The 24296-nt window shown below is 43.9% G+C and overlaps 1 protein-coding gene across 1 annotated transcript in view; it reads right to left on the bottom strand.

Annotated features, from left to right (window-relative positions):
- SMG6 (SMG6 nonsense mediated mRNA decay factor) overlaps positions 1 to 24296 on the bottom strand; it is a 507574-nt gene that overhangs the window by 354115 nt on the left and 129163 nt on the right.

Below are 24296 nucleotides of genomic sequence, written 5' to 3'. Positions count from 1 at the left end.
CACACATGCACTATTTTTGGCAACATAATACATAGTAGTGAATTACTGAGTTGGGGCGTGCTACAACGCATGTGCATTGGAGCTGTTAGCTTTTCATTTTTAATTAGTAAACGCCCTAAACCATATTCTCCAGTTTTAGGTGGATGCCAACAGAAAAATCTGCCCACCAGCTTCCTGTGTATATTGTTTTGTATTAATGCATCATTGAAAGATAACTGGGCACTTTACAGAATACAACAACCATTCAAATCAGTAAGTGCTCCAAAGAAAAGTACAGTACTATTATCCTACACACAAACATATGCATAGTCTTGAGCTACCACAAGGTTTCTTGCACTATGGGAGGAAACCAGAGCCTGCATCTGTCTCAGAAAATGGATGTGGCAAGATATTTGGCACCTGAGGCAGCCATTGCAAAGTGGTCTCACTCCTTTTAATTCACCATTTGCACAATGCAGCAGGAGAAGCGTGGCTTCCTTGATTTCCTGGAGCAGCAGGAAATTGACAGTACAGGAACACCTGAGACATCACAAGCTGAAAGATCCTTTATAACGAAAGTGATTATAAAGGCTCCAATATCTTCCCCCCCCCCCCCCCAAAAAAAAAAAAAAAAAAAGCCCAGAACCTCCTCTTCTGGGTTTCCCCGCAGACATACTCAGCTCCTCTTCTTGTGTCTGCCCTCATGGAAACCCCCCTGCTATGGGGCAGACGTGGGCTCCATCCAGAAGCGGGCTGCGTGCATCTATAGACACATACACAGCAAGGCTCGCCCCATGCTCCACTCCAATGGCTGCCACTGCAATCAATCTGTCCTGTGAGACCAAGAAGAAAGAGCTGCACTGCTACAGACAGGCACAGAGCAGGGTTGATACAGGACTCAGGTAAGTATTTAGAGAGGGGGAGAATGCAGTAAGTGAAAGGTTTTTTATCTGAATGCAGATAATGCATTCGGGTAAAAAAAACATTGACTTTAGAAGCACTATTATCCACAGAAAATTGCGTAGACTGACCAGCTGAAGTCTTATATTTTTTTATGCTATCATTTCATTATGTCTGGAAGTGCAACAAGGTGTACAGGCAGCAGCCAAAGGGTATATGCGAGCACATACATCAGAATAGGAAAATAATTACATACATCTACACTTTGACCGAATGACCCAGATCGATACATAACAAAGAGTAATGGTATTTCGGAAAGAGCCAACTTTTTTTTTTCTAAACCAATTTTGTTTTCCTGCTAACAGGAGAGGTTACAAACAGCCTGGGTGAGAGGGGAAACCAGAACAGCTCGGAGAATTGAATACTACCTCAAATCTCAGGGAGAGGTTTATTTTATTAGTTCTTAATAAATATCTTGCAGATTTCCTCAGGAAATACAGCAGATCACATGTAAAATAGTTTGGTACTGAAGTCAACAGTGTCAACATCTGAAATCTATTAGGGCAAAGCCACAGCAGGGAGATCAGCAGGCTGAAAAACTTCACTGCGCTGAGGCGGGGATGAGAAGGGGGGTGGAGGAGGGCAGGAGGGAGAGGGGGGAATCTCACGGCCTTCCAAATTCTTCGAGAGGTAAAAAAGTCAGCCAAGGCGCAGAGAGAGAGAAAGAGATCCCACATCCTGCCGTGTGCTGCCAGCGATCTGAAGTACCCAGAGCAGAAAGAGGAGATTAATTCCATGTCTGGCCCCAGAGGGAAGCAGGGGGGCTGGGAGGAGAGGGCAGGGTAAGTGGTGCTGGCTGCATGCCACCCCCTCCTTTCCCTCTTCTGCCCCCCTTTAAGACATGTTTCAATGCAGACAGAAGTAAACCCCAGCAGACAGCAGCTCACAGCCTGCCAGGGCTAAGCAGCAGCTGCACCACGTCTGACTCTACTATACAGATGTTTCTTACAGCATCACTTCCACCTTCTCGCTCTCCCTTTTTTTTTTTTTAAAGGAGCAACACATCTGGGAAGGAGAGTGATGAGATGGAAGGTGGGGAGAGGGGTGAATGCTTTGTGGAACCTCGTTTGTTTAGGGGCCCGGCGTAGGGATGTACAGGCTGCCAACAAACTGCATCTGAAGAGGATGATTAATATAGTCTGTCACCGCAGCTTCCAGAAGAAGCTTAAAGCCAAAGTGTCTGACATGAAGTCTGCGGAGAGGGGCGCGAGGCTACGCTGTGTGTCACTTGAGGTGGTCATCCCCTAGCCCTGGGTGACATAGCTGAAAAAAAAAAAAAAACACAAATACTCGTACTTAACACATACTGAATCAATGAGACCAATTGCCTTCAGAACGCACACAGCAACATGCAGCAATCCTGCACTACTACTCTCAACATACTCATGTCTATCTAGTAGGAGCCATAGCAGAGAAATAGCATGCTTATTACAGCAGCAGGCCAACTGTAAAAGACAGCCATTAAAACATTTCTTCCTTGTAATCGCTTCTTCCAAATACAGATGAAAAATCTTTGCTCCTAATGTCCTCACACGCCAGGAATGTTTTTCTTTGGATTTTTAAAGCTATCAAACAAAAAAAAAAACAAAACAAAAACACAACACTCTAATTTGTTCTCATCTTCCCTTAAAAGACATTTTACAAATCCACACGTGTACCTACACCTCGTATTGCCAACTCTATTAATTTCTGCAATGCATTTATTGCATTGTAGCATGTGGTGGTGAACAATGTTGCAAGATGATTGATGAAATGAAGACATCATTTGCTCAAAATTACTGTAGGTGTCCCATCCAATCATGCTGCATAAAAAAACGAGCCCTTATAAAAATGCTCAAGAGATTGAGATTAATGCCCGACTCCACAAAAAAAATGAAATATTCTTGTAGTAGTGTGCTCACACTGCAAGGGTTAAATGCTTGTTAAGTCTAGGGGTAGAGTAAAGTCTCGTACACACGCTTAGATTTTCCATCGACCAAACATCCGTTTTTTGTGGAATGCTAGTCTCATGTCGAAAGTGGAGAGGTTACTAACAATACAAACATTTTCGTACGACAGAATACAACGTCAGAAGTGACATAATGTGTTGAATAGTTTTGTATGTATTCTTTTGTTTCTGAGCATGCGTAGTCTTGCTCCTATGTTTTTTTTCGTACAAAAACCGAAACGAAAATCGGACGTCGAGTTCACATCCAACAAAAATGTTATAGTTTTCACATCCAGATTTTGTCCGACGAAAAAAGTGGAATAGGCTGTAGAAAGCACCGTACTAACGATCCGAAAATCGGCAGACAGCTCATCCTTGCTCAGGCTGAATCTCTCCATTAATGGGACTGGATCCCCCACAGCTTCCTATCTAAGGAACTTTGGCCTGTGGTCCCACTCTGATCTCTGCACTTACAATGCAGAACTAGTAGCCCTGCATTGTACATAATGATGTTGATGGCCCACCTACAGACCATAACATTAGTGAGAGAAAAAGATGAGCGCTGGAGCAAAGAGTACAATAAATATTTTACGTTAACCCCTATAGTAATAGCCATTTAACTCTTGCAGTGCAGGAGAGGGGTTAGAGGTCTTTAAAGTGTAACATGTCTTTTTTTTTGGGGTGGTGGGGGGGGGTTACGTTTTTTGTTTTCTTCATACTGTCCTGCAGACACATCAAGTAGTGAGGGAAATCCTCTTGACAGAATGAGTGTCCCCAATTGTAGATTTCTCTTCACTTTCTCTTCTTGGGTCAACTCAAAATTACTCACCCTTTTTTTAATACCCCTGACAATAGTCACTGGACAACAACAATTTTCTCACAAAAACAGACAAAGCAATAAAAAAGTGTGCGTGTGTGTATGTGTGTGTGTGTGTGGGGGGGGCTTGGGGTTGGAGATGGAGATCTGAGTTGATAGCACTTAAAAAAAAAAAAAAAAAAAAAAAAAGAAAAAAGCAGCCAAACTGTACAATCAGACTGCAAGGTCATGGTGGACCACAGCAGCCCACCTCTTTTTATATTTTGTGACTTGTAAACCATGCTGGGACCTGCTGTCCCACAACAGACAATTTTCATTATTTTGTAGCCGTTAGGCCACGCTGTCCCAAGGCATCTGGCGATTCAATGGTTGTTTCTGACTGCAGTACAGCACAAGTATACAATCTGTAATCTGCTCCAGCTGCAACTCATAGCATTTGTTACATTTTGCTAGGAAGTGGAAAAGGATATTCAATTTTGCAGGACACAAATTTGTAGCAAATACACAAAAAGGTTCACCAAGGTGAAATGCTTCTGAAAACTGCAGGAAAATGCAAATCAAAACACATACCTGTCATTTGTATGAAACTGACTCATCACTCATCGCAGCCGAAAACCAACAAGCTGCCCGCATGCTAAAACTGAGCGTTTAGAGTGCAGGCAGTGTGAACTAGCCCTTAAAGTAAATGTTAAAGTAGCGCTGCCGGCAATGTTTGTACAAAAAAAAAAAAAAGGAAAATGCTCACCTGTACATGCTGGCTGAAGTTTGTGAAGAAACAGATTTATTTAGTATTTGAAAACTGGGAACAAGGGGTCATACAAAATAATTGCACCACAACAGAGTGGAGGGGTGCGGAAAAATGCAGACATGATGCATTTTTCTGTAACTGGGGTTTCCTGAAGTCTCCATCTATCCCATGCCTTTCTATGTATACAAATAATTGAAATATCACTGTGCAACATTTCAATAAAGTTAAAAAAAAAAAAAAAAAAAGGGGGGGAGAGGAAGTAAAGAAAAAAAAATGCATTCAGAATGCCGCCCCCCCCCCCCAATGGCCATACTGAATGAACACCAGCCCGCAAAGGAAAACTGCTTGTTTTCATATGCAGGCTACTTTGACCAATCCCCTCAAGGTTACCTGTACCCCCCCCCCCCCCCCCCACATAAACTAAGACTTTATTATGATCTGCCTAATTTAAACCTTAATGCTAGGCACAGCAAGCTTAAAAAGAGAAAAAAAATGTATGTGTGTGTGTATGTATACAAATGCACACACATATATATTATATATATATACACACACACACACACACACACACAAACATAGGATAGATATAGAGAGAGAGATAGATAGATCTCTCTATCATCCCATATCCGCCTCCAGGACTTCTCCCGAGCCTCGCCCATCCTCTGGAATTCCCTACCCCAATCTGTCAGACTGTCTCCAACTTTATCCACTTTTAGGCAATCCCTGAAAACTTTCCTCTTCAGAGAAGCCTATCCTGCATCCATCTAACAACTGCACTATTTTCTCCATTAGCTCATCCCCCACAGCTATTACCCTTTGTATAACTTGACCCTCCCTCCTAGATTGTAAGCTCTAACGAGCAGGGCCCTCTGATTCCTCCTGTATTGAATTGTATTGTACTTGTACTGTCTGCCCTAATGTTGTAAAGCGCTGTGTAAACTGTCAGCGCTATATAAATCCTGTATAATAATAATAATAATCATCAATCAGTTTTGCAATCTGTGGTGGACAGTCAGGGAAAAAGGAAGCATTATGACCTGCACCACAACCGCGTACACACAACTGCAGTGCAGATCCATTCAGGTGATCAGGTCAAAATCAAGAGGCAGTGACGAGGGTATACTTTTTGTACACCCCTGTCTGCTGTCTTTATAGCTTTAAGGTGAATCAGCTGGGGGGGGTCTCAACCATATGTTTCTACCACCCCTCCCATCTCAAATAATAAATAATAAACAAGGCCTAAAAAGGATTAAGCATGATTTTGACCAACCTAACCTATGTCAAAGTTACATGTTGGAAAACCTCTCTCGAACAGCAGCTACAGCCACTGATCAGTGAATTCTGACTGTTGCAGTCATAATACAATCACTACGCAAGAAGGAATCCTCCATCTACCTTATTTGTGTGGATGGAGGAATCTTTTAGATTTTATTTCATTCAGCCTGCTGGCTGAGAAAAAGAAAAAAGAAAAGCTGCAGTGTCTGCAACCCTTTAGGTGTTGATGAGCCTAAAAAGTAATGAAACCTTAAACTCATTCTGCAATGGATGCCTCTATTCTAAATGTAGTGAAGACTTCTGACAGTGAGCCAATCACTAAGCAGTTTCTGAGAACCATACTTTTATATTTTGGCAGCTATAGGAAAATCACAACATCTGCAGATTAAAATGCAAAGGGTAAATCCTAACAATAAATGACAAGGAGGCTGGTCTAACATAAAAGAAAACAATTAGTAAAAAAAGTAAATTTTCCTGCAGGATTTAAGTTTGGAAGCAATGCGAGAGGAAATCACAGGTCAATTTCATCCCTGTCACCTGCAATTACAATAAACTGAAACAACCACACAAAGCACCAACAGGAAAAAACAGCCAGTGACTTGTACAGCTGTTTGGTACAACTCTCAGCGCAGCGCGGCATCACAGATCTGATCAGAGCTGTTTAGCACAAACAGTGGAGGCATGGACGATCTTGATAAGAAATGTTTAGTCAAAGAAACAGTCAGTGCCACAAGTGCCATCTTAAGGCAACATACCAAAAGTTTTATTATTGGGTGCAGTGTTGGAAGTTGTTTTTTCCCCACTGTGCTCTAAAGTAACCTTAACCCCTTCCTATCTGGCTGTGATTAAAAACCTTAAAGTTATAAGGCCAGTTTCACACTGCTGCGCTGCGGTTTGGCCACAGCACAGGTATACCTGCAGTTTTTATGCGGTTATCCCTCAGTCACCCATTGACTTTCTATTAGACTGTGCAACTTTGGTGCGTTTTTCTGAAATTGCACCAAAGATGTAGCATACAGGACTTTTGGTGCGCTTTCAGAAACACAACAAAAATGCACAAATAGAAAGTCTACGGGAAAGCACGGATTCACTGCACAAAAACTATGGGTACACCCGCGCTGGTGCCAAACCGCAGCACAGCAGTGTTAAGGTTTAATTGAAAGCAAAGCTTTTTTTTTTTTTTTTTTTTTAGCTTTAGATAGTGTGGAGTGGGATTAGAACACCCATCAGGTTCTTACTGCTGTCTGCCCCTCATTTGGGAGATTTACCCCATTTGTCCTGGTGAACATTAAAACCAAAAGTGAAAGAAAATCCCAATTGTGAGTTGTCACAAAGACCAGAAGGAAAAATGAAAAAGGGCACTAGTTCTGGTGACAGCCAGGAATTTCCTTCACTTCCTGTTGTGGCCAAACTACAGGAAGTGGAAGGAAATCGCCCAAATGGCACACAAAGGCCTGGTATGGGGTATGGCCCTCCCTTATGCTATCCAAAATTAAAAAAAACTTTTGGGTTGAGTTCTGCTTTAGGTTCTCATTCCCCAGGAGAAGATTCTCCATTTCTGTAAATAATTCACCAGAGCCTAGCTGAGAATCCAATGGGTCAAGGTCACCTATTTTTTTTTTTGGACCCTTGATTATTAGCGACTGTATTTACTGCACACATCGATATTTTGGGGATCTCAAAAGCACTAGAGAATTGTTAGCCTGGGGTCACATGAAACTTAGCTCCAACACTCTGGGCCACCAAATAAAAAAAAAAACAAAAAAAAAACCTAAACAGCTCAGTTCTAGAGAGGGCGACGCTGAAAACGGAAAAGGATACATGTAGGATTTTATTTTCAAAACACTTCAGGGGATTCTGTGCAGCAAAGAACGGAGGATTCATACCTCAGCAGGAAACATGAAAAGCTCAGCGGCCACCTCTATAACTTAGCAGGGTAGCAAGAGATCTCTCCATGGGAGTCCAGGTCAACATTAAATTCCCAGTACAGGATTAATGCCTGGCCCATTCCACACAAATGAAAACAATGTTTTGAGAAGAATTCTACTTTTTTTTTCCCTTGTAAATCTGCAATATCTGGTACCTTGAATAACACCACCAATAGTACCGTGCCTCAAAGAAAAACAATATAAAAAATTAAATAGAAAATACTATGAAGAAAAAATTAATTTACAAAGCACAAAAATGTAAGTTTGTTTTAAGATCGCTTTTAAAATTAGAATCAAAAAAAGGTAATGTGCGGTTAACACAGCAAAGCGAAAAGCGTATTGGTCTGCCGATAAAATATATAAAAACCACAAGATGTGGACAGAACATGAAGCGACTGTCCTGCTAATGTATTACCGACCAAAACCTTTTTACACACTGTATATTTCACATGGAGCATAAATATACATATAATAAAGGTGAACCCCAAACCACGTTACAGTATGCTGTACAGCTATATGCTTTGAGGGATAATTTCCACAGAGCACGCTCTTACTGACCAGACCCAATTTTCTCACAGCATTGAAAATAAAGAAAACCCACAGTAAATGGATATTTATAAAAGATTCTTAACCGCAGTTTAGAAGTTGTATTTATGTATAACTCTTCCTAAATATGGCAGGTTTTCTGTCCTTTTTCGATAGGAAATACAGACAAAACCTACTAGTACATTTTTTGCTTGAGGGAAGAAACCAGAGCACCTCCGTGCAAACGGAGCCACCTCCATTCAAAAGGAAAAAAAACTCTGAAAAGTAGATATAGTTTTTGTTATAATTGTAATAATGATTATTTTAATTAATGAAATTCATATATTTCCTTGTAAATCTTAATCTAGTGATCTTCAAAATAGAATAGCTTAAATTCAACTGAATAGTCTGCAGGTTTTTTTAAATCAGATTTTTTTTTTTACTCCTCTGCTGTATCTATGGAGGAAGCCATGGTTTCCACCCAGGCTGAGCTGCAAACATGTCTGTCACTGTTCATCTCTAAGAGCCCTTTCACACTAGGGCGGGCGTCGGCGGTAAAGCGCCGCTGTTGTAAGCGGCGCTTTACCGTCGGTATGCGGCCGCTAGCGAGGCGGTTTTACCCCCCGCTAGCGGCCGAGAAATGGTTAAAAACCACCGCAAAGCGCCTCTACAGAGGCGCTTTGTCGGCGGTATAGCCGCACCGTCCCATTGATTTCAATGGGCAGGAGCGGTGAAGGAGCGGTATACACTCCAATCCGAAGATGCTGCTAGCAGGACTTTTTTTACCGTCCTGCCAGCGCATCGCTCCAGTGTGAAAGCCCTCGGGGCTTTCACACTGGAATGAAAGCAGCGGCACTTTCGGGTCGGTTTGCAGGCGCTATTATTAGCGCAATAGCACCTGCAAACCGCCCCGGTGTGAAAGGACCCTAATACAACATGCGGGGTGTTGGGATTGTTAGTTCAATTCCTTGCAAGATTAACTGTTATTTTCATTTCTCAGTGAAAATGTTCTTAGCAAAAGGAGAAAAAACAAAAAAAAAAAAAACACATGCACAAATGCAACCACCACATTTAAAGTGATTGTAAAGGATCGTTTTTTTTTTTTAAACAACAAACATGTCACACTTACCTCCACTGTGCAGCTCGTTTTTCACAGAGTGGCCCCCGAAAAGCGCACTTCCGAGGGGGTTACCTTGCGGGCGCGTTCCCGAGTCCAGCATTTGCATCCCCAAACACGAATGCCGACTTGGCCCTGCCCCTGATGCCATTGGATCTGATTGACAGCAGCAGGAGCCAATGGCTGCACTGCTATCAATCTATCCAATCAAGAGCTGGGACCCCATGGAGAGACGGACAGTGCTTCCCCACCGAAGAGATGAAGGGGCTCGGGAAATTAAAACAGGGGGGGGGCTGGGGGGCCAGTGACTGCCAGAGGTTTTTTCACCTTAATGCATAGGATGCACGAGGGTTTACAACCCCTTTAAGAACTGGTAAGCTGCAATAATAACACAATACAATTTTGTTTTTAGGTTTAGCTCTTTGATGAGGTGTATTGCCCCCTTTAGGTTTAATGAAAACGTGAAGCCTTGACAGTTATGAATGAGGCCTGTGACGAACCACCTGGCACCCAGCCTCGGTGGCGCCAAGATACAGCTTCCTCCACTCTGGAACCGGGTATTATTGCTGAGAATTGCACCCAAGAAATAAATGACACTAGCTTAGGTGCAAACTAGAACTGTCTTTATAGTAAATTAATAAGTAAAATAGAATATATACCACACAAAATCAGATAAGAGAGTTTGATCACATTATCCTAAACAATAATATCATCAGTCCATCTATCAGTACATCTAACAAACAGCTAACACATATACATCTTGGTAACTAGGTAAAGTGGACACAATGCTAAATCACATCTCCAAGAGGATTAGCAGGCAGACAGAAATAGGTGACTCAATTAACAATGGGAATTCACACCTAGGAGGCCCACAATAGGGAAATTATACAATTAGAGAAAGACATTTTAATAAACGTTTTAACACAAAGCAGCAGAAGACACCAGCATCGGGTTGTTTAAACTGATTATAATCTTCTGCTATGAGTCTTTCAGTCTAGGAGGGGATTTAAGCAGCCATGACTGGCTTGGGCTGCTGATTCCATATTCTAACAAAATACAGGGGCCCCAAATCTGTATCCAGGTCCTAGGTTACCAGAGTCTGTGTGTTTCGGGGAGACATGGACCCATTTCTGAAGCGAAACCACTCCAAGGATCCCCCCCCAGGCACATAACTCCCAAAGAATATAGCCCCCTCAAAAGCCAGGGCCCATAGTCTGCACGCAAGAGGCTACCCTGCAGTCCCCTCCAAAAGCCCCTGTCCCAGTTGGGTCTATCACAAGGTCGTTCTCGCATTGTTCTTGGCAAAAAGGCTCCAGGTCCTGTACACGCTTGGCTGTCTACCTTAATCTTGATATCTGAGACCTCCCCAGGGGGGGGATCAATGATCTTGTGTTCAGGAGACTGATGGTTACTCCAGAACCATCTCTACTTCTGCTGTAACTGCTAAAGGTCTGACATGGTTTTAGGTTTTGGATCCCTGTCATATTAGAAAGTCCAAGTGCAACCAAAGTGTGCCAAATTATTCTTTATCGTTTTCTGATAATGTGCTGTATTCATCCTGCCATCAATGTTGGCCAAGTTACTTGTAACACACACCCAAGAACAGCAGAGACCCTACTTTAGAGAAGCACGGTGTGCCTTGTTAACTCCTCTCAAAAACATGGTAGGTTTGTGACTATAAAGTTCAGTTTTGGACTCAAAATTTTAAATGATTTTGTTACACAAGTTTTGAGGCTTTTCTAGGTACTGTCTGGTACATTGTAAGTGGGCTGTTTGTTGGTGTAGCAAAAGTGGCCAACATTGTACAAATTTAGCGAGGGATATGTACCTTTAATGAGCACAATTTTATGTTGACTAGCTTAGCCGATACCAAATTAAGCACTCTGTCTGGCCATAAGCAGGCTCTGGCAGCCTGGACAGGTTAGGGGACTGGATTTTAAATGTTACATTCAGCAAAAGGGGACCGTGGCAAATTATATTTTATATATAACATTTTACTAATAAGTTAACATTACCAACAGAGCATACAAACTGTGCTGGCCTTGTTAGAAATTCCAATATCCTTTGCAGAAAGTGTAACGGTAGCACCCTGTAATAAATAACTATAAGATGAAAGATAAGAATGTTGCCTTCCATCATCCATTGAGTTCAAAAGCTTTGGGAAGCTTAGCAACATTAAAGGACAACTCCAGTTGTGTAGAAAAAAATTAAAATTTTGTAGGTGCTATACAAGCCAAACTAATTGAATGCTATGAATTCTTTATATACAAGTTATGCAACATGTTACGTTACTCTTAAAGAGGAACTGCAGTCTGCTCACATAATGTGTAATAAAAACATCTGTGATTCTGAAGCTTCCCTCCAAACCACTTTGCATATTTTATATATACTGCGATTCTGTACTTGCCAAATATGTTGCAGATATCTCCCTCCACTGAGTCTGGCAGGAATTATTTTAACTGTGGGCAGCTGAAGCTGCTGCCTGTTCACTTCCTGGATTTACACAGACACACCTCCAGCTCTGCAGCCCTCATGGGCCCTTTTATGACTCACCCCCCGCCCCCCTCCCCCTTCCTGACAAACTCTCGGGAGTGTGAGAGAGCTGTGCGGGATTTAATAGATGGAAAGTTGAAAAAAATGACTGAAGTTCCGCTTTAAGTTTACAGATTTTTTTTCTTAAATAGTTCCAAGGAGAGAAGAAAATAACATTTAACCACTTGACCACTGGGCACTTAAACCCCCTTCCTAACCAGACCAATTTTCAGCCTTTGGTGCTCTCACATTTTGAATGACAATTACTCAGTCATGCAACACTGTATCTATATGAAATTTTTGTCCTTTTTTTCACACAAATGGAGCTTTCTTTTGGTGGTATTTAATCACCGCTGGGTTCTTTATTTTTTGCGCCGTAAAAGAAAAAAGACCGAAAAATCTGTAAAAAAATACATTTTTCTTCATTTCCGTTATAATATTTTGCAAATTAGTAATTTTTCTTCATATATTTTGGCCAAAATTTATACCGCTACATATCTTTGGTAAAATTAACCCAAATCGGTGGATATTATTTGGTCTTTGTGAAAGTTATAGAGTCCAAAAGCTATGGTGCGAATATCTGAAAATTGATCACACCTGAATTACTGACGGCCTATCTAAATTCTTGAGACCCTAACATGCCAGAAAAGTACAAATAACCCCCAAATGACCCCTTTTTGGAAAGAAGACATTCCAAGGTATTTAGAAAGATGCATGGTGAGTTTTTTGAAGTTGTCATTTTTTCCCACAATTCTTTGCAAAATCAAGGTTTTTTTTTTACTTTTTTTTTCCCACAAAATTGTCATATTAGCAGGTTATTTCTCACACACAGCATATGCATACCACAAATTACACCCCAAAACACATTCTGCTATTACTCCCGAGTACGGCGATACCACATGTGTGAGACTTTTACACAGCGTGGCCACATACAGAGGCCCAACATGCAGGGGAGCACCTTCAGGCGTTCTGGAGCACCCAGGCCAATTCTGACATTTCTCTCCTACATGTAAAAATCATCATTTATTAGCTAGAAAATTACATAGAACCCCAAAACAATATATATGTTTTTTAGCAAAGACCCTAGAGAATACAATGGGGTCGTTGCAACTTTTTATCTCGCACGGTATTTGCGCAGCAATTTTTTTAACGCGTTTTTTTTGGGAAAAAAACTGTTTTGTGCTTTACAAAAACCAAAACAGTAAAGTTAGCCTAATGTTTTTGCATAATGTGAAAGATGAAGTTACGCCGAGTAAATAGATACCCAACATGTCACCTTTCAAAATTGCACGCGCTTGTGGAATGGCGCCAAACTTTGCTACTCAAAAATCCCCATAGCAGAAGCTTTAAAATTTTTTACTGGTTACATGTTTTGAGTTACAGAGGAGGTCTAGGGCCAAAATTATTGCTCTCGCTCTACCGATCGCAGCGATACCTCACATGTGTGGTTTGAACACCGTTTTCATATGTGGGCGGGACTTACGTATGCGTTCGCTTCTGCATGCGAGCACACAGGGACAGGGGCACTTTAAAATTTTTTTTTTTTTTTTTATTGTTTATTTTACTTTATTTATTTTAGTTTGATGCTTTTTTCCAAAAAAAAAAAATTTGGACCACTTTTATTCCTATTACAAGGAATATAAACATCCTTGTAATAGGAATATGGCATGACAGGTCCTCTTTACAGTGAGATATGGGGTCAATAAGACCCCACATCCCACCTCTAGGCTGGGAAGCCTGAAATAAAAAAAAAAAAAAAAAAAAAAACTATCCTGGCTTCGATCGTAGCGGTGAGTCGGTAGAAGCGCGGGAGGGGGGGACATCCCCTCTCGCCTCCCGTAAGAACGATCAAGCAGTGGAACAGCTGCTATGATCGTTCTCATGGTGTAGGGAATCGCCGGCTGAAAAAGCTGATATCTGAATGATGCCTGTAGCTGCACCCATCATTCAGATATCCCCGCACAAAGTCAAGGACGTTGTATGACGGCCGGCGGGCGGGAAGTGGTTAAAACGCTTTTTTTTTTTTTTTTTTTTAACACAAAGTTGTCCATTTATACAATATTTCTACCACATAACATGTACATACCAAAAATGACACCCCAAAATAGATTCTCCTACTCCTCCTGAGTACGGCGATACCACATGTGTGAGACTTCCACAGCCTGGCCACATACAGAGGCCGAGTACAGCCGAGCGTGGCTCAGCATGGCAGGGTATTGCGGAGTATGGCGAGGTATGGCGGAGTATGGCGGAGTATGGCGGGGGCATGGCAGAGTATGGCGGGGGCATGGCAGAGTATGGCGGGGGCATGGCAGAGTATGGCGGGGGCATGGCAGAGTATGGCGGGGGCATGGCAGAGTATGGCGGGGGCATGGCAGAGTATGGCGGGGGCATGGCAGAGTATGGCGGGGGCATGGCAGAGTATGGCGGGGGCATGGCAGAGTATGGCGGGGGCATGGCAGAGTATGGCGGGGGCATGGCAGAGTATGGCGGGGGCATGGCAGAGTATGGCGGGGGCATGGCAGAGTATGGCGGGGGCATGGCAGAGTATGGCGGGGGCATGGCAGAGTATGGCGGGGGCATGGCAGAGTATGGCGGGGGCATGGCAGAGTATGGCGGGGGCATGGCAGAGTATGGCGGGGGCATGGCAGAGTATGGCGGGGGCATGGCAGAGTATGGCGGGGGCATGGCAGAGTATGGCGGGGGCATGGCAGAGTATTACACAGCATTGCAGAGTATTGTGGGGGCATTGCAGAGTATTGTGGGGGCGTTGCAGAGTATTGCACAGCATTGCAGAGTATTGTGGGGGCATTGCAGAGTATTGTGGGGGCATTGCAGAGTATTGCACAGCATTGCAGAGTAGTAGGGATGGCTGGATGTCTCTGTGCAGCGCTGTGGGCACTACACATACAGCCCACAGCGCTGCAGCCATCCATCCATCTCCCACTCCTCCACAGTGTACCGATCGGTACACAGGAGGGGATGAGAGGAACCGGCGTCATCAGATGACGCCGGTCTGTTTACATGTGAAATTTACATGTCAAATGACGGCGCGATCACATGGTAAACGGCCATGATCAGCGGCCATTTACCGGGATCCGTGATGCGGATGTGTTCGGGTGCGCGCCCCAGGGGGCGCGCGAGAGGGGAGTTCTGGGAGGACGTCATAGTACGTCCTCCCAGAGTTATCCAACTGCCCTGCAGCCGTCATTCGGCTATGGGCCGGTTGGTAAGTGGTTAAAAAAGCAGTATGATACAGTATCTCACAAAAGTGAGTACACCCCTCACATTTTTGGTAATATTTTATTATATCTTCTCATGTGACAACACTGAAGAAATGACACTTTGCTACAATGTAAAGTAGTGAGTGTACAGCTTGTATAACAATGTAAATTTGCTGTCCCCTCAAAATAACAACACACAGACAATTTCTAAACTGCTGGCAACAAAAGTGAGTACACCTCTAAGTGAAAATGTCCAAATTGGGCCCAAAATGTCAATATTTTGTGTGGCCAGCATTATTTTCCAGCACTGCCTTAACCCTCTTGGGCATGGAGTTCACCAGAGCTTCACAGGTTGCCACTGGAGTCCTCTTCCACTCCTCCACGACAACATCACGGAGCTGATGGATGTTCGAGACCTTGCGCTCCTCCACCTTCCATCTGAGGATGCCCCAAAGATGCTCAATAGGGTTTAGATCTGGAGACCTGCATGGCCAGTCAATCACCTTTACTCTCAGCTTCTTTAGCACGGCAGTGGTCATCTTGGAGGTGTGTTTGGGGTCGTTATGTTGGAATACTGCCCTGCGGCCCAATCTCCGAAGGGAGGGGATCATTCTCTGCTTTAGTATGTCACAATACATGTTGGCATTCGTGGTTCCCTCAATGAACTGTAGCTCCCCAGTGTCGGCAGCACTCATACAGCCCCAGACCATGACACTCCTACCACCATGCTTGACTGTAGGCAAGACATACTTGTCTTTGTACTTCTCACCTGGTTGCTGCCACACACGCTTGACACCATCTGAACCAAATAAGTTTATCTTGGTCTCAGACCACAGGACAAGTTTTCCCTGCTTTGACCCAGTCTAAATTGCTTACCTGCGAAAACACAGCCTATTACCAACAGTCCAAAATGCTACAAGGGTCCCTCCCACCCTCTCAGAACATCCTGTCAAACCCCTCTTCAACTACACTACAATGGCTGGCATAACAGAAAAAAACAAAAACACACATCTTTCATGAATTCTCTCCCCAGTAAACCAGAACATACCCCCCCCCCCCCCCATCTTCTTTGGAGAGTTTGAGAGCCTCCTTCTACAAGACTCTTCTCCAAGACATTTCATCTCCTTGATTTACGTTATTCTTCTCTCCTTTATTCACTCTTCCCTACTGAAATACTCAAAACCCCTCTTTCACCTCAAGGTTGTGACAAAGCACTAATTTTAATTCATCAACTGTCTCTGGTGAGTAAAGCCCCAAGAAATTATCTTTAAGATCCTCACCCATTGGTATAAATTCCCTAGTGCAGTTCACCAAATATACTGTAACTGTATGTCAGATCTGTGCTGGAGAGGTCAAACACTTTTAGGCACCATGTTACACATTTGGTGGTCCACTACAGGATCCACTACCACCAATAGTTCCCAAGTTGCACTTCGAACATTTCCTCACTGCAGCCCGCAACGTGATCCCACGACAGTGGCTCTTATTCCAGGCTCCTAACCTAGAATGGGTCTCTGAATAAGATTTCATCTCTACAATGCTTGGCTTGGCCCAAGAAAAAGAATAACAGGATTTCTATACCCAGATTTTGGCTGAAAGACTATTTTCCCAAGACTCTCAAGATAGCCATGACTACCTCTCAGTAAATCCTTTTGCCCTTTGATTGTGGTGACTATTAGGAAGGGCTTCCCAACATCTTTCATTGCCTCCCCCCTAGGCCCAACCATTCCCCTGTTTTGTTCAGTCTCATCCCCCCCTTCCCTTCTATCCTTCTATTTGTAATTACTTTATACCCTTTAAACCATCTTCCATATGTACTCCCCCCTACAGTTATGGGCACGTTAATCTAACCTCTATTAACCTAAGGCCCTTAAATTTCCCTTACTTTTTAGGAAACTGTTACCACTATCTCTCACTATATACCTACCAACCATGCTTATGTTGCTATCAAAGCTGTAATATGCCTTTACATTGTGATATTTGTACCTCTCCCATTTCTTGTTATCTTTAGCCCTTGTTTTTTAGATGTATAAAAACAATAAAATGGAAACTATAAAAAATACAAAATGTATGCAAATGGTTGATAGAATACATCAAATTATAGGTTTCTAAAACTAGTAAAGAAAATGTTTAAAGAAAATTAAGCAAAATTACAGCTTCCTTCCAACTCCCAGAAATTGGGATTACCAATTTACCAGTAATTACGCCATAAACTCGCTGGTCTTGTGCAACAAACTACTTTAATCTACCTAGAATACATTTCCTGGAATGCTCTTGCCTTATGTAAAACAGCCAAGTACCTGTAATATGGCAGCAAAGCCGTCCATGTGCTCCTGCCAACATAGGTTGCCGCCAGCAAAACATAAGCTTAATGCTAATTATTAAATAAAATACCAACACAAACTCATCCAGCTAACATTCCTTGAAGTCAATACTTCTGACAAGTCAGGATTATTACATTTGGTTTTACGATACTGTACATTGTTGACATATAGGCATGTCTTGATGTTTTACCTGCCAAAAGATTTGTAACCAGCCATGTTTGCGGCACACACACCTCCACTAGTCAGTAAAAGCTTGCACTGATTTGTTTTAACATTAGCGCTTCATGGATCAGCGCACCTCTCACTGAACAGAGATAACAATTCTAATCTGCTGTCCAAAAAGGAGGTAAAAAGGTGACATAGGAAGTTGAACTGTTACTGCTATTAAGATTGTTTGCTTGATCGGCAAATGCATAGGTTACCTGTCTGTGCAGTGGAAAATGGTGTATTAAGCAATTCTAAAAGCTCTCTAACACCTGACAGGTTCTGAAAAACATGAATCTTGTACCAAGTCCTCCATCGTGCTTAAAGTAGAACCTAACACAAAACTTTTTCATTTCAGATAAGAGCAAGGAAAGATTATATAACCCCCCCCCTGTCAATTCCTCCCCCCAAATCTGTCTCCAAATAACAAGAGTTCCCTTCACTTCTTGTCCCATAGCAAAGATAAGAAGTGAGAGTAAAGTCCTTCAATGTAAGGGAACATGTGGTTGTCACTGAAACTAGTGTGCCTACTGAATGATTTCTCTCCTGTCACCATTCTCATGACAACCCAAAACTTAGGATTTTCTTTGGTTTTTCCTTGATGACCAAAACTCAAAGCAAAAGAAAGACGGCGAATCTCCAAAAAAGGAGCAAAGACGGCAATAAAAACAGGACAGGGGTTCTAATCCCTCTCCACCCCAAAATTGAAACAAATTTCGTCATTGGTGAGATCAGGAATTAACAGTGTAGGAAAACCTTTCACCACATCAAAAGAGGTTAGCTTTTTGCTTCTTTACCTAACCATAAACATGTTAGGTTGACATTTTCTATTTGTTTTGGATAGGATTAGATCCTCTGTTTATATGGCTGTAAGATATTTACACTATGTCCTGATGACCACTGTCAGTGGTAAAGAAAGCATGCTTAACCCAAGGGTTTGGAGTTGTCCTTGCAACAGCAGGGGAAACGTGTTCTGGTGACAGCTAAGGTCTCATGGACAGTTTGGCCAGTCAGTGTCAAATCCCAGACACCTGAAAGACACAGGTGCAGCATCAATTCAAGACCCAGTGGCAACAGCCTGTCAAAATCAATGACATGCCCGGTAGCTGGATGCTGTACCAAACAGGATTTGTGTTTAATGCCATATGTGTTCAACTATGTATGCTGTGAAAGCCACATTCCTGCATTTGGGATATACTGTATGTTACCAATTGCATACAGTCCTAAATGGGATTATCACTCAGTACAGCATCAAGTTGCCACATATTTCAGCCTGTCAGATTTTGACAGACTGCTGGCACTGGTGCTGAATGATGCACCTGTGCCTCCTGAGTGCCTAACAAATGATAGGATTTGATGCCGATAGACTAAATGCACATGGCAAGTTCGGCCTAACAGGGGAAACCTCCTAGCTTTAGGCTGGGTTCACACTGGTGCGACACGACAGCCGTCCTACTTTGGATCCGACTTTGCCCTGCGACATGAAGCCGGCATGTGTCCGACTTTCAATTAACGGGGATCCGACTTGGATCCCCGCCAATGCCCGGCACTGTGTTTGGTATGAATCTTTAGGGGGAACTCCGCGCCAAATTTTAAATAAAAAACCGGCATGGGTTCCCCCTCCAGGAGCATACCAGGCCCTTGGGTCTGGTATGGACCTTGAGGGGAACCCCCTACGCCGAAAAAACGGCGTGGGGGGTCGCCCCCAATCCATACCAGACCCTTATCCGAGCACGCAGCCCGGCCGGACAGGAATGGGGGTGGGGACGAGCGAGCGCCCCCCCCCCCTCCTGAACCGTACCAGGCCGCATGCCCTCAACATGGGGGGTTGGTGCCTTGGGGGAGGGGGCGCGCTGCGGCCCCCCACCCCAAAGCACCTTGTCCCCATGTTGATGAGGACAAGGGCCTCTTCCCGACAACCCTGGCCGTTGGTTGTCGGGGTCTGCGGGCGGAGGGCTTATCGGAATCCAGGAGCCCCCTTTAATAAGGGGGCCCCCAGATCCCGGCCCCCCACCCTATGTGAATGAGTATGGGGTACATGGTACCCCTACCCATTCACCTAGGGAAGTGTCAATAAAAAAAACCACAGTACACAGGTTTCAAAATTAATTTATTGGGCAGCTCCGGTATCTTCTTCCGACTTCTCCCGGTGTTCCGCCTCTTCTCCCGGGCCCCGCCGCTATCTTCTTCCAGCTCTATTGCCAGCGAGGGGCCCGGTCTGCTGCCGCTGTCTTGTCGCCGCTGTCTCGCCGCTTCTTCTCTTCATCTCTTCTTCCGATGTTGACACGACGCTCTCCCCGGCTGGAATGCTCTCTGTGCGCTCTGCTCTGACTTATATAGGCGGTGACCCCGCCCCCTTATGCCGTCACAGTCTCTGGGCATGCTGGGACTGTGACGGCATAAGGGGGCGTGGTCATCGGGTGATGACCACGCCCCCTAAAACGTCACAGTCCCAGCATGCCCAGAGACTGTGACGGCATAAGGGGGCGGGGTCACCGCCTATATAAGTCAGAGCAGAGCGCACAGAGAGCATTCCAGCCGGGGAGAGCGTCGTGTCAACATCGGAAGAAGAGATGAAGAGAAGAAGCGGCGAGACAGCGGCGACAAGACAGCGGCAGCAGACCGGGCCCCTCGCTGGCAATAGAGCTGGAAGAAGATAGCGGCGGGGCCCGGGAGAAGAGGCGGAACACCGGGAGAAGTCGGAAGAAGATACCGGAGCTGCCCAATAAATTAATTTTGAAACCTGTGTACTGTGGTTTTTTTTATTGACACTTCCCTAGGTGAATGGGTAGGGGTACCATGTACCCCATACTCATTCACATAGGGTGGGGGGCTGGGATCTGGGGGCCCCCTTATTAAAGGGGGCTCCTGGATTCCGATAAGCCCTCCGCCCGCTGACCCCGACAACCAACGGCCAGGGTTGTCGGGAAGAGGCCCTTGTCCTCATCAACATGGGGACAAGGTGCTTTGGGGTGGGGGGCCACAGCGCGCCCCCTCCCCCAAGGCACCAACCCCCCATGTTGAGGGCATGCGGCCTGGTACGGTTCAGGAGGGGGGGGGGCGCTCGCTCGTCCCCACCCCCATTCCTGTCCGGCCGGGCTGCGTGCTCGGATAAGGGTCTGGTATGGATTGGGGGCGACCCCCCACGCCGTTTTTTCGGCGTAGGGGGTTCCCCTCAAGGTCCATACCAGACCCAAGGGCCTGGTATGCTCTTGGAGGGGGAACCCATGCCGGTTTTTTATTTAAAATTTGGCGCGGAGTTCCCCCTCAAGAACATCTGAGCACAAGTCGCGTGCCAAAGTCGGATCATGCAAGACGGCAATCCGACTTTGATCCGACTTCAATGATAGTCAATAGGCTGAAGTAGGATCAAAGTCGGACCAAAGTAGTACAGGGAGCATTTCTAAAGTCGGAACGACTTGTGTCGGACCAGTTAGGACGGCTCCCATAGGGAAACATTAAATTTCACACGTCATGCGACATGAGCTCTCAATGTCGGAGCGTTTGTCGGACCAGTGTGAACCCAGCCTTAAAGAGATTTTGTTCTGCTTCTCTAAAACAGGAGGTGAAGGGAAATGTCCCCAGCAGAACACAGACAGCAAAGCAAGAAAAACAAAAAAAAAAAAAAAAAAAACTGCCAGGGGACAATTATGCCTTACTCTATATAAAAAAAAAAAATTAGAAGAAGAAGTAAATACGTTTTGGATTTACATTCACAGCTAGGATCAAAAATTCAAAGCTATGTACATTGCAGTTAAACACACAGGACTTTTTAATTTTTTTTATCCAAAGAATGAATTGTATTTTTTTCTAAAGCTATTGAAGAGTTATATATTGCTAAAAGGATAAACTAGTCCAATAAAAAAAAAAGTTTTTAGAATATTTGTTTAGTCTAACCTGATCTCCAACTTTTAGTGAAGAGGGAGGGGGAGATCGAGCAGCTAAAGCCCTTTTAACACAGTCAACATGCTCACAGGATGGGCGAACGCAGCAATGACCCCAGTGTGCAAATGTTCCTTGGCTGTCCAATCACCAGGTTGAGGACTGAACAATATTACAAACACTTTGGTAGGAAAAACACACCCATATAGGTTTTTCAGCTATGCGTTTGCCTGGAGTTCAAATGAGTGAATGAGCCCCAGCACAGTAGGGATCACTACTGCTGTAATTTGTTCTTATTGCACTGCATTCATAAGGTGTGCTGGGGTGTCTAAAATGAATGGCACCACAACACATAGTGGTGTGCATGGTGTGGTAGCGTGTGTGTTTTACCGCCCATTAGTGTGAATGGGCCTGAAAAAGGTCAACTCGCACTCCTCCTTTCCTAACACGGCATGAAGAAGAGCTTGAAATTGGTAATGCGGGTGTCTGCTGCATGCTGTGAATGACAGCCCAGGAAGTAGATCTAGTCTGATGTATTTTCAAGTTGTGCAGTATGCATACTTATCCTTTCCATAGGAAAGTAGTTGGATTTTCACAGACAATTTACATAATTTTGGTGAAGGACAGTTACGAAATTGAAAACAATTTTTACAGACACTCCACAAAATCATGGATGATTGGGAATCCTGACCCCCCTCCAAATACAGCACCTGTGTCTAAAACTTAGAAGTTTTGTTACTCTTCTAAAGCCTCGTACATATGGTATGATTGTAGGCCAACCGAGCGTCTGATTTTTGTCAAAAGGGTGTGTGCCAGAATCTTGTCTTGCATATTAACAGTTCACAACTGTCATGCAACAAACACGAATGTAGTGACGTACTACGAGGAATTTCAGCTCGAGCGCCACCCTTGGGCCCCCTCTGCTAATTTCGTGTTCGATGAGCATGGATTCCGAGCATTGTACTTTCGACTTGTGTAATGGATTTGTGTACTGACCATATGAAAATCAGATAACAGACCGTTGTCCGTCGAAAATTTACTAGTCTGCCTTCCAACATTGATTGACCGAAAGTTGGACAACAATTGTCAAAAGGAGCGTACTAACGGTCAGATTTTAGGGCAACAGTCTGTCAACAGACAATCCCATGCCAACAATCGCATCGTGTGTACGAGGCTTAAAACCCCTTTCACACGGAGGCGTTTACAGGTGCCTGCAAATGCGAATGCTCCAATGTGAAAGCCGAGGACTTTCAGAGTAGAGCGGTGCGCTGGCAGGACTGCAAAAAAAAGTCCTGCAAGCAGCATATTTGAGGTGCTTTGGGAGCGGTGTATACACCGCTCCTAAAGCGCCCTGCCCATTGAAATCAATGGGCAGTGCTGCTGAAGCACCGCTGCAGCTTTTAACCCTTTTTCGGCGGTCGCTAAAACTAAGGTAAAGCGCCGCTATTTTTAGCGGCGCTTTTCGACCGCTAGCAGGGCACTTTTAACCCCCACTAGCCGCCGAAAAAGGATTAAAGTGCCGCGCTAGAGTGGCGCTTCCCATTGATTTTAATGGGCAGGGCGCATTATGAGCAGTGTATACACCTTTCCTAAAGTGCCTCAAAGATGCTGCTTGCAGGACGTCCTGCCAGTGTACCGCTCCAGAGTGAAAGCCCTCGGGCTTTCACATTGGAGTGAAAGGAGAGGTGCTTTGCAGGCACTTTACCGCCACCGCCTAGGGGCTGCGCGTGTGAAAGGGGTCTAAAAGAAACACCAACAGTGTTGCACAAATTACAATGCTACTTACAGCTTTTCTAGTACACTGCTGCTGATAAACGGACGTTTAGGAGCAGTTGGGCATTTTTTTCAGCTGTCCCTAAATTCTCCTCTGTTATCTTATCAGTACATGTACACAGGGTCATTTATAGTAGTTTCTAGGCACTTGAGTTTAGAAGCATTTTTTGTAAAGCAAAAAAAAAAAATGCGTTCAGGACAGATGTTCAGAGGCATTTGAAACGCCAAACGCCTGTAACAGCTTGTAAAGTAAAAATGGTAACTCACATTTAGCAGCGTTTCATTTACAGGCGGCAAAACGGACATTTTTAAACGTCAGTTACTATCCGTCATGTTAAAACGTTCAGGAGGGATTGTAAAACGTCCCGTGTACATTAAGCCTGAGGCTACTTTCACAGTGATCTGCTGCAAAAACACAGCAAAAAGGCATATGTCTGTTTGCCATGATTTTACCACATTTGGTGTGCTGTTTTTAAAGGACATGCGAAAAAAAATTAAAAAAAAAAAAAAAAAAAAAAAAGCACCAAAAATGCATCGCAAGTGAGTTTTTACTGCGTTTTCCATTGCTCTCAATGGGAAGGTGCGTTTTTTGTTTTTTTTTTAACTCCTCAAACATGCTCAAAAAAATGCGGCAAGCAGGATTTTTTACACTGCAAGGGAAGTGCACCATCCCAGTGTGAACACATACACGGACTTTAAAAAGGGAAGCATTTTTTCCTGGAGCTTTACAGGCGTTTTTTTTTTTTTTAATTCCGAATCGTTTTAACTCAGAGTGTGAAAGCAGCCTAAGGCCTATTGCACACTGAACTAATGTATGAGCATGAGACATTCCTTGCAGAAAAAAAAAAAAAAAAGGTTGGGCTGTATATCGCACACAAGCAGGAAAGCATGGCGTTTGTGCATACTTGCGAGTATACCTGCAAAAGTACTGACTGGCAACTCAGATTTCTGTATTTTTTTTTTCACTGATCAATACACAAAAGGATGTTTATGGGCCTGTGTGTACAGACAAAATGAACAATGGGCTGCATTTTAGATCAGTAAAAAAAAAAAAAAAAGTGCTGTATGCCTGAAAAACAAA

Source organism: Aquarana catesbeiana, linkage group LG02 (genome assembly GCF_042186555.1).
Source record: "Aquarana catesbeiana isolate 2022-GZ linkage group LG02, ASM4218655v1, whole genome shotgun sequence".
Lineage (NCBI taxonomy): Eukaryota > Metazoa > Chordata > Amphibia > Anura > Ranidae > Aquarana > Aquarana catesbeiana.
The sequence above is the reverse complement of the archived record's forward strand: the minus strand, read 5'-3'. Positions and strand labels throughout refer to the sequence as shown.